Source organism: Coptis chinensis, chromosome 3, assembly GCF_015680905.1.
Source record: "Coptis chinensis isolate HL-2020 chromosome 3, ASM1568090v1, whole genome shotgun sequence".
NCBI lineage: Eukaryota > Viridiplantae > Streptophyta > Magnoliopsida > Ranunculales > Ranunculaceae > Coptis > Coptis chinensis.
The window spans coordinates 101,839,410-101,850,565 of record NC_141458.1 but is presented as its reverse complement, the minus strand read 5'-3'; the positions used below and the strand labels follow the sequence as shown (position 1 = coordinate 101,850,565).

The 11,156-nt window shown below is 38.5% G+C and overlaps 1 long non-coding RNA gene across 1 annotated transcript; it reads left to right on the top strand.

Annotated features, from left to right (window-relative positions):
- Positions 1-3,147: 3,147 nt before the first annotated feature.
- LOC147512262 (uncharacterized) lies at positions 3,148-6,752 on the top strand. The gene is made up of 3 exons (XR_015217159.1): positions 3,148-3,567; positions 4,594-4,665; positions 6,254-6,752. It is a non-coding gene; the product is annotated as an uncharacterized LOC147512262 (long non-coding RNA).
- The last annotated feature ends 4,404 nt before the right edge of the window (positions 6,753-11,156 follow it).

Below are 11,156 nucleotides of genomic sequence, written 5' to 3'. Positions count from 1 at the left end.
CAGAGTAGCGACATTTGTGGGGAAAAAATCATTCTCTTTCCCTTGACACATTAGTAAGCTCCCATAATGCTGTCTGAAAGATTGGAAGGTTGAAACATGTGTTTCTTGTCACATGTTTTCCCTGGATCGATCGAATTTGCAGGGGTTGCACTTGGTGATATCACATATCATACAAGTTGAAAGAAGTTTCTCCCCAATTTCTGTCTCCGCAATATATATGTTACACTTCTATATGACATAGACACCGATCTCCCTTGATCCCTTGAATTTGATCTTCATCGAAGACGATTTTTAGCTCTTCGAAACGGTGCTGCCTTGACAACAACATTCCCCTTGTTCCTTTCCTCGTCAATTATCTCATGCATTAGCATCACTTCCTTTAACTTGTTCCCCTATTTAACTACCAACCCTGCACCAAAAGCCCCATTTTGTGTAAGGCTCCCATGTTGTGTGCAAATGTTGTGTAACCATTCACCTGACTGAGTCCTACTTTGTTATTCTGGTGAAAGGTACATTTATCCTTGTCTCATTTATTCGTTGTGGTTTAGTTCTGCTATCTATTTGGTTCTCTTGATTTTGAATATAGTGGTTTGGCTCAAAACTTCTTCCATCACTATTCTAGGCTTCTCATACTTAATGGAGATCAGGAGATGAGACGATGACATTTTTATTGATTATGCATAGGAAAGTTAACTCGAGTATACTGATTATTCAATTTCGTATGGGTTGATAATTTTGGACTGTAGAGATTTGAAATCAAATTCTCTAGTTAACTAATTTCTTGCTTGTGTTGGGATTAAATCTTAGGGTTAACGAGTATTACCCCCATGAGCCAATTAGGATTTCCCCCCTACTAGATGGGAAATTAAGGTCAAATACACAAAAAAAAAAGTCAAATTAGGTTGAATGTGTTTTTTTTTTTTGTGTATTGGGGGGACCCTAATTTTTACAGGAACGAATGCGGAGTAAATGGAAAGCCAGTTTATTTGAAAATAGTCAATAGTGGGCTTGTTGAGTGTTTTGTTTTGGAGCTGTAACTCCAAGAGGAAAAAAAAATGATCTTTTGGAGAATGTTAGCAACGATCTTTTTTCTATTGGCTGAATTCAAGGATTAAAAAAAAAAAAAAGTGAAACTATGGCCAAAAAAATTTACAAAAAATAAAGACGGGTGATATTTGTGACCCAAATAGTTGTTACAAATGAAGAGAACGAATATTTGAACAAGTCAGATCGACTAAAGAGTCGTTTGTTTTTCTGAGCCTCTGAACGCTGAATCCTAAATACTTAATTGACCACTCTCTGAATGCTGAATTGGCTCACCTTCTGAATGCTAAACTAAAAAAAACATGTTTGTTTTTTGTCAGAATGATTTGCCTCTGAATGCTGAATACAAATCATTTTGACCACTTTACCCTATGTATTTAAAATTAAATGTTGCATATGGAATTTTTGTCAAATTATTTGGATTTGAAATTTCTTTATAAAGTTTTGTGGATTTTTATTTTTTATTTTTGTTAAACTAAATTTTATATATTTGGGGTTAAAAAATTGGTTTTGCTTTTAGGAATTCAATTTTATTTCATGATAGTCACTTTTAAATCACAAAAAAGAATAATTAAAGAACGAATATAGATTATGAAAATTGAAAATTTGTTATACAAATACGTTTTGAAATTATTCTTCAATGAATATATCTATTTTTGAGAAAAATAACATAAAAGTTAAGGTTATGTTTTATAATGATATTATATTTATTTTTCTAACATGTGGCTACGAGAGCTTGTGTAGCATCAAACGAGAATGTCTTGTGAAACAATGAAGTCTACCCACAAATAACAAGCCTTCGTCCCAAAAAAAACGAGAAAACCCCATGCTATTTTTCTTTTTTTTTTCTTCCCAAGAAATAAAGTGTCTCGCTACGGGCACCTTCCATTTTGTGTTGGGCAGACAAAAAAAAATAAAGATTTATTACAAGTTTGTCATTGACCTAAAAAACATATTTGTGTTGGGCACCCTCTAAAGTGTTGAAGCGTGCAATTAGAGGATGCGGTCTGCAAGAGAATTCAATTTTTTTAGTGCAATTTGAGAATGTTGGAGAATGTGGTCTGGAATGAGGTGAATTTAGGTGCATGGTGGTGTAACTTAGAAATTATAGGTGAAGGAGACGAAGGCTGGTACGTAATTGGCTTTTCCAGTTTCTAAGTTTCTTGGTTCTTTGGGGGTTTGATTTGGTGTGTTGTGCTCAACACAAGTACAGCCCCCAAACCAGGGTCTGCCCAACACAATTTGGAGGGGGTCAATAGTAGGACCCAAAATAAAAGGTCCCTATGTAACTACGTTATTTACCATGAATCTCAAGGCCTGAATTAACCAAGTCAGGAAGGGATGGAGATGGTTTCTTCAATGATTCTGCCAAAGATCAAGGAAAGAATGAAGATGGGTTCTAGTCTTCTCGAGTTATTCGCCAAAATCAAGATGTTTGTGAGAACAATTAAACAAGTTTTGCAAAGGGTAAGAGAGGAACTCTTCGTTCCATCACTTTAATTAAGCATTTAGCGTGGACTCGATCGCGAAATGCTGAAGACTTGATTTGCGCTGAATGAGGAAGAGTACTGAAAAAACAAACAACTTTGGGTAACACTGAACGCTGAAAACTTACAATTCAACACCTCTTAACGCTGAAACTCCAAAAAAAACGAACAACCACTAAATATTTTATGAAATACTGAATACGAGAGGGAGAGGGTAATTAATTAATTATGCCAGGATTATTGTTACGTGTAGTCTCTCTATATGTCTGAAGTATCAATTTATTTTCCTGAAATGGATGAATTACATGCAAAACATTCTATTTTAAGTTACTTGGTGAAAGTCATGAATGTGAATGCCGTTTGGGTAGCTTAACTAATGATAAATCTTGAAATTTGTTTACAGATAGAGCGATGACTCGGGGACATTGCAAGATTGGATGGCTGGAGACCTGTGTTTGCCTTATTCATATTATATTACTGGTGTTGTAGTTCACAAATGGGATATAAATTTGTAATCGGTGGTTGTGAGATGATGCTACATGTTTTTCTTGCAGGATCTAATAGGATGTCTTTTAACAAATTCAGATATGTATTTGCTAAATTAACTTAAGTTGGATATGTGGTTATTATTAATTATCTCTCTGTTAATTGATATGGAATTGCTTAGTATTTTCACACAGACTATCACTTCTCATTCGGTGATATGTCATGGTTCTCCTGGAGATTGTTCTACTTGCATCAATCTTTAAAGCGGCTCTAGTCCGTGAAAAAGGAGTCTGCACTCTCAGACCACCAAAGGGGACCTACACTTTGTAGTTATCTCAATTAGCAATCAGATCTACCTTAATGATGTACCAAACATATAGCTCTTTATGAATTGCCATTCCACACAGTGAATATGAATAAGGGTGCTCCATTTCTGCTGAGATGGGTTTTTCATTCACTAATTGATTATCTTGTTTTTCTACAGAACAGGAGGGAGTTCTCGAGATGTTTCTCGATATCCACTATGATGCTAGGAGGACAGATTATGAAGGTAAGCTCTTTTTTTCTGGTTAACATCAAACGGTTACGAATTACACAAATATTATTGGTAGGACACCAACATGGACACAATGATTGAAAGACTAGGACGCCAGAATAAAACATTACAATAAACATAAATGAATGAAGCATGTATACCATGATCAATTATTGTTTAAGTTGATAGGGAGAGAGTGCAATTTGGTGATTCTATAAGGCCATGGTCAGTAGATTTTTGAATGAAATCCCGCATAAAAAAGTTAATTGGTAAAAGGAAATACAGAAAAATCCGATCAATTTAGAGAATATTAGAGTTGAGCAGGTGCAGACTAGCAAAGTCGGTAAAATTTTTGAGTAATAATACCAAAAGTTTGGGCTCGAACCCGCTAGCATCAAAAAATTACCGATCTCATTTAAAACAGACTTGACATTCAAAAAATAAAATAAAATATGGAGCTGAGACCTACAAGCACAGACCCTAGGGCACAATGTAACGTTGTGGAGCAAAAGGTCGTTAGGGGACAGGAACAGATGCATAATCTCTTGGTTCGTTTGCACAAATGTGAATCATCATAGAATGGTGTAGCTAATTGGATTAAATGGATGATAATTCCCACATCTGATAGATTGGGTATATCGCATCAAATGGGAAATGGAATTTTAGAGAAATTCTATTACCACTTCAAAATATAAAGCATGTCAGTACCAGTTGGTAGAAATAGAGGCGAAGAAGGTGATGAAGGACCGGATGGCAATACATAAAACTGTGAAATAGGGGAGAGTTATTAGGATAATGAGCAATGTTTTTTTTCTCTCTTCTTCCCCATTTTTTCGTATATTTCTCTTATCCAATAATTACAGAATATTTACAACTTGACAGAAAATTGTTTACTTGTTTGTATTATAATGAATATCAGACGATAGGATAAATAATAAAACCGAAAGATCTTTATGAAAGAATCCTTACTTTCTTCAGTTGATATTTTTTTCTATTTTGTACCTCTGAAAATGGTTCTCAATAACTGTTCTTTATACACAGTACTATTGCTAGGAGGAGGAGTCGGCAGCAAAGAATCAAGTCCAAGCTTAGAGAGGAGAAACTTTGATTTTGGTAAGTTTCTCTTTCTTTGTATGTGGTGACTGGTAACATAGTTACGACCACATTAAATTGCATCCAGTTGTCTTTTACAATATTACTTTGATGTGAATCCTATTAATAATTAAGATGTTGTAGCATGTGGATACCGATATGAGTTTTTGAGATATATTAGAATGATGACTATTGCACATGTACAATGTGTAGTCACATCGTTGCTAAATTCAACACCATGCTTGATTTTGTGAATGTTTGAGGAAAAAAAAAAAGTTAGAACTGAATTTCCTTTTGGTGAAAGATCTTCACTACCAAAAAAACAACTTTACCCGACAGACTCTAGAAAAATTACCTGACGGTTTATAACCATAGGAGTTATCAACGCCTTTTATCTACCGGGTATAGTTGGCCATCCGTCACGTATTTTTTCGGGGGTATTCCAATTGTTTTATTCTGTCCGACGATTGCACGAGAGTTTTTAGTTATCGGCTAGTTCGACGGGCTTTAACCATTGTTTGTTTTCCAACGGACACCTAAACATGGTAGTACTACTTAACCGTCGGCATATCTATTCAATTATCAGGCGGCAAAGATTTCACTTCCCACGCTAAAATTTCATGAAAAATTAAACCATCCTAAAATTAAAATAATTAAGCCGACTCTAAAACTTCTAAGTTTTCAACTTCTCCTTCTTCTACTACTATTCGCCTTCTGCAATAGCCCTGCTGATTACACCATTACCTCGTGAAACTCTTGATTTTCATTGGCACCACAGACACCGCCCTTCTCAACCTGGAGAGGTAATTTCAATGTTTGACTATTTAGTTAATTGGTTTGAATCTCAGCCTCATTCTCACTTCGTTTTTTCTATTTTTTTTTTTTTTTTTTTTTTTTTTTTTTTTTAAGTTAAACAACAACCACGTTCAGGAGTTCTAGTCAACATAGTAGAAGTAAACTCACTTTGTTGTTTCACATCAAATAAACAACTGAAGTAAAGTAACTTCAAAAGATCTTCTACCTTCTTCTCCACCACGTCATCATCTTCTTTTTCTTCCTTGGGCTTGTTGTTCAAAAAGACTTCTTCTTGAACAACAGTGTACAAGGGCTGCCGTAGTTTTTCATACTCATCTCTTAAAGTGAGTATCGAAGGTTTAGTTTTTAAGACTTCTTCTTGATCTTTGTTAATAGGTTTGCCTTGTGAAGAAGCTTCTTCGATTTGGAGTATTTTGTTGTACTTTTTTTTTCAATGCCCTTAATCTTTTGTTCATGAAACTCATCATTGGTCCATCTGTTATAGTAGTGCTGACGTCATAGTTGGCTTGTGGTGGTGATGTTGTCATTGTGCACCTGCCCCGAGTGGAGAGAAGGTGGAGGGTAGTTTTTGCATGTTTAATCCTTAAAAAATCTTCACTTTCCTTCACTACAAAGCCACCATCTCATCTCCATGCCACCACACATCTCCTCCTCCACTTCCACTACCACTCGTTTGAACACCGACTTTTAAAAGATGGAAACTTAAGTTATTTATTTAAAACTTGTGTTCGATAAGTGTAACATGATTTCTTTTCTAGCTGTTTTATTAAAACTTGTGTTTGATTAATTTCAGCTCTGAGAATATTCGTCTAAAGACCATATTACGTCGCCATAATTTCAGATAAGTTTGTCCAATTTGATTTGTGTGGTTCGACAAAAGGCTTCTTACATAATGTCTGATCTTCTTGTTTAAATTGCTTTGGATGACAAGCAGGTTCCTTGGTTGTTTTTCTTTGCTTTCTGTAAGTGTGTATTCTATATTTGAGTGTCGGTGAAAATTTAGTATTCTATATATGTGCACTGGCTATCTTTTTTTTTTTGTCTTTTATACGAATTCTGAAAGCTCCATTTGATATATAACCAACTGTAAGAATGCATTTTTATTTTTCCCCATATTCTATTTTTCAGTTCCTAATGTGAGTAAAGTGTTTTTATTTTCAACATTGTTTGATGAAACATGTGATAGATAAGTGAGCTTTATACTAGTGGTAATGCATTTTGTGGAATTAGAAATGTCGTGTTTATATAGCTTTACAATTGTAGAAGTAATTATAGTAGACTACTATCATATACCTTCAATGTCGAAAAAATATTCGAACAGAAGAGGTGTATGGAGACTAGTATCATACCTTCAAATCAAAGGCTACTGACTTTGATTTGGTTTAAAGCAACTCATCTTATTATTATTTGAGTAATGCTTTAATCAAATGTGTTAGTCAAATGAGGATGATGTATCAAAATAAAATTGCCACATTGTGCTTGGTTCTGTAAAAAAAATTCTAAGGTAGTTTGAGAGCAATCTAGTTAACTAAGTTAAGCTATTCTACCATTTTTACTCTTTGAAAAACGAACTGATTTTTCAAATAGAAATGTCCTGCTAGCATTGTAGGATTGATTTCTTTCTTATTACAACACCAATATGTTTGTGTATGTATTGCTAATTATATAAGATGCATGCATATATGTGTTCGACTCTAGTTTCATCTAACTTTGGTAATGAATATTAGATTAGTATATGCGTAGAGTTAGCTTGAAGTCAGTGTATGCGTAGAGTTAGCATTGTAACTCCTTGGCCTAGTTAATGTATGCCTTTACATAACTATTTAGCTATTATTCTTGTTTAAAGTTTCGTTTGTTCTTTCTTATCTCGTAGAAGTACATCATAGAGTTAACGTGCTTGATAGATAAGAGTTGGATTGATCTAGATGATTTTCGGCATCCGCATTTTATAAGAGGTGTTACAGAGTTTGTAGCCTTTGCCTCGGAACACCACATTAACAAGAATGTCATACCATGTTCTTGTCGAAAGTGTCGAAACCAAGGCGCGGTAATGAGCCACGATAATGTTGCCCTACACTGTTTTAGCTATGGATTTAACAAGACATAAAATATGGTTCTTGCACGGTGAGAAAGAAGTGGTAGAACAACACAATGAAATAGGGCCGGGATTTCAAGAGAATGTGCATGTGGTTGACATGAATGCTGCTTTCCACACCATTGCTCAAGAGTTTAGTCTTGACAACTTGGACACTTTTCTTGGAGATGATCCAGGAGGTTGTACAGAGGGGGGAGAAGTCGTAGACAGTGTTGCTTTTAACGCTAACTTGCGTGAAGCAATGACTACATTATATCCTGGATGTGACTTTAGTGTTCTTAGATTTGTCGTGAAACTCCTTAACCTGAAGTACACAAATGGGTGGAGTGATAAGAGTTTTACCGTATTGCTTCAACTACTCCGCATGGTGTTACCTAGTGGTAATAAGATACCAGAGAATAACTACAGGGCAGATAAGATGATTAAAGACTTGAAAATGAATTGCAAGAAGATTGATGCATGTAGAAACGACTACATCTTGTATTGGGAAAAGAATGAATTTAAGGTTAGCTGTCCTACTTGTGGTGTTTCTAGATACAAAACTCCAACCATTGAGGATTTGAGGAAGCGAACTAGGGTGCCTGCTAAGGTCTTGCGATATTTTCCACTTACGGAAAGGTTGAAGTGATTGTATAGTGTGCCTTGGGTGGCAAAGGAGATGTGGTGGCATTCTACTGGAGAATCAAAGCCTGGCACGATGAGGCATCCTGTTGACTCGGCAGTGTGGAAGCAAGTCAATTTAAAATATCCAGACTTCTCTGTAGAGCCACAGAATGTTTGCTTGGGACTAGCCACTGATGGTTTTACTCCTTATGGCAACTTTGGAGCGCAACACATTGTGAACTATAACCTCCCGCCTTGGCTATGCATGAAGTCTCAATTCACCATGCTTTCAACTCTCATTGATGATCCAAAGCAACCAGGTAATGATATTGATGTTTATTTGCAGCCGTTGGTTAAAGAACTCCAAGAATTGTGGTGTGATAGGGTGATGGTTAAAGATGCATTCAAAGGTGAAGAGTTCCATATGCGTGCCATTTTATTGTGGACAATCCATGATTTTCCAGCTTATGGGAAATCATTGGCTATGTGGTTCACGGATTGACCAACACTCTGGAGTCCCTGGATGTCATAAAGCAGGAGATTCACGGTCCTGATGGCTGGAAAGCCATGTACGCAATGCTGGAAAAGGAAAGGGACAATCTTCGCATTGTGGCTCTCACGGCAAAAAAGGCACTCCAGCGTGCGGAGGACAAACACTGCGATTATGTAGCAGGGGTTGCCTCCAAGATGGAAAGCTAACAGGAGGCGGATAAACTCGTGTCTTAGGCTGCCTTGGACAAGGCCTTGAAAGAAGCCGCGGATCATTTCCGAAGCTTTGTTACGAAAAAGATTTCCCGCGAACTTCAGCAACAGCTTGAAGACCTGACCGCTGCCGGCCGTCTGCTCCCCGTTCCTCCATTTCCTAACACTCCATCCTTAGCACAACAGTTTGTCGTCTCCGAGGCTGCTACGCCTGTGCTGCCCCTAGCCACTCCTAGCACGGACGCCTCCCTTATTGAGGTGGACGGTGATCATACCACAGCTGAGGATGTGGCTGAGGTCTCCCCTCAGAAGGATGCAACCGAGGGATAGCAGTGATCTTTTGTACCTTTATATTTGAACTCCATACACTTTGAATGGTTGTATGTTTTGTGTTTGTATCTATATCTTTCTGCCTGGATTCCTGGGTGTGCCTAGCAGGTCATTAATTAAGCTCGTATTGCTTCTCAACTTTATTTCAATTCCCAGAATGTCATAATGTGAGATCTCCCGTGGTATTAGCCCTATAACCCAGTTGTGAAGGCTGGTGGGGGCAGCTCAATTTGCCCCAAGTTGATTCAGGCATTAAGTTCGTGAAGGTCTCATTCCCCCCACTATCTTTTGTCGGCTGTGAAGCCTGGTGGGGCACCCAATTTGCCCCAAGTTGTTTTGGACATCCAGTCCGTGAAGGGCTCGCCCCCCCTCCTGTCTTTGGTCAGCTGTGAAGCTGGTGGGGCAACTCATTTTGCCCCCAAGTTGATTTGGACACCAGGTCCGCGAAGGGCTTATCCCCCCGTTATCTTTGGTCAACTGTGAAGCCTAGTAGGGCAACTCATTTTGCCCCCAAGTTGATTCGGACATCAAGTCCTTGAAGCGGCTCATCATCAGCCGTCTTTAGTCAATGTGAAGCCTGATGGGGCAACTCATTTTGCCCCCAAGTTGAAGGGCTCGTCCTCCCCTCCCCTTGTCTTCGCCTTTGGTTTGTGAAGCCTGGTGGGGGCAGCTCAATTTGCCCCAAGTTGATTTGGACATCAAGTCCGCTGGCGGCTCGTCCCCCTCCCCCCCTACTGTCTTTGGGCAGCTGTGAAACCTGATGGAAAGAATGATTGAGAAGGGGGTGCTTAGGGAGTTTGTCACTGAGGTTCACCAAGCCGAGAGAGTGTCGACTCTGGCTAGAACCTTAGGAACTATTAATGTCATTTTTAGTGGAGAAACACTGGAGAGAAATACACACAGAGACAAGATAAGAAAGACAGCAAGTTTACAGCAAGTCAATGAGGTGGTGAGTATACCGTGGCTAGTCGTTGGAACCGCGATGGGAGAGGAAAACATAATGTTCACCCCAAAGGATCTAGAGTCAGTAATTTCACCACACAAGGATACGTTGGTGATCACTATAGCGATGGGTAATTTACCTGGTAAAGAGGATGTTGATAGACTATGGTAGTTCGGTGGATTTGTTGTTCAAAGGGGCCATGGAGGAAATGAATATTGACAGAGATCAGATGAAAGCCCCATAAACAAACTTGTTTGGATTTAACGGCAGCATGACTGAACCCATGGGGGAGCTCGTGTTACCAGTAACAACGGGTCTGACGACTATATTCACAAGATTTATGGTGGTGGACACCAATTCCCAATATAATGCAATCCTAGGGAGAAGATGGATACATGAGATGAAAGCAATTCCATCCACGTATTACTAGGTAAACCGCTTCCCCACCAATGGGGGAATGTATGAAATCAGGGGAGATCAAGTCACAGCGCAAAATATCCATCAAGGTGACTGTGAAGAATATGGTCCGAGGAACAAAAGGGGAAAGTTCGGGGCACGAACAAGGATCAGCATAACAATTACAGGAGGCGGACGCGACGGCAGAATACGAGACGCCTCTGGGGCCGAAAACTTTGGATGAGATTGAGGTAGTGAACTTGGGAGTGGGAGATGAGGAGAAATTTACATCGGTGGGGTTGGACTTGCCAGATGGATGGAAGAACAAGCTGGTGCAGTTTTTGGCAGAGAATAAGGACATATTTGCATGGGTGATCGAGGATATCACGGGGTTAAACCCAGACTTTGCTTGTCATCACCTATATATGAAAGCAGATGCAAAGCCTGTAAGGCAGAAAATGAGGAGTGTAAGACCGAAGTACGCTGAAGGGATTCGCGATGAGGTTATACGGTTGAAAGGTGCCAGGATAATAAGAAATGTTTAGTTCACAGAATGGCTTTCCAATGTGGTCGCGGTTCCAAAAAAGAACAACACAGTCAGGATGTCTGTTGACTTTACATACGTAA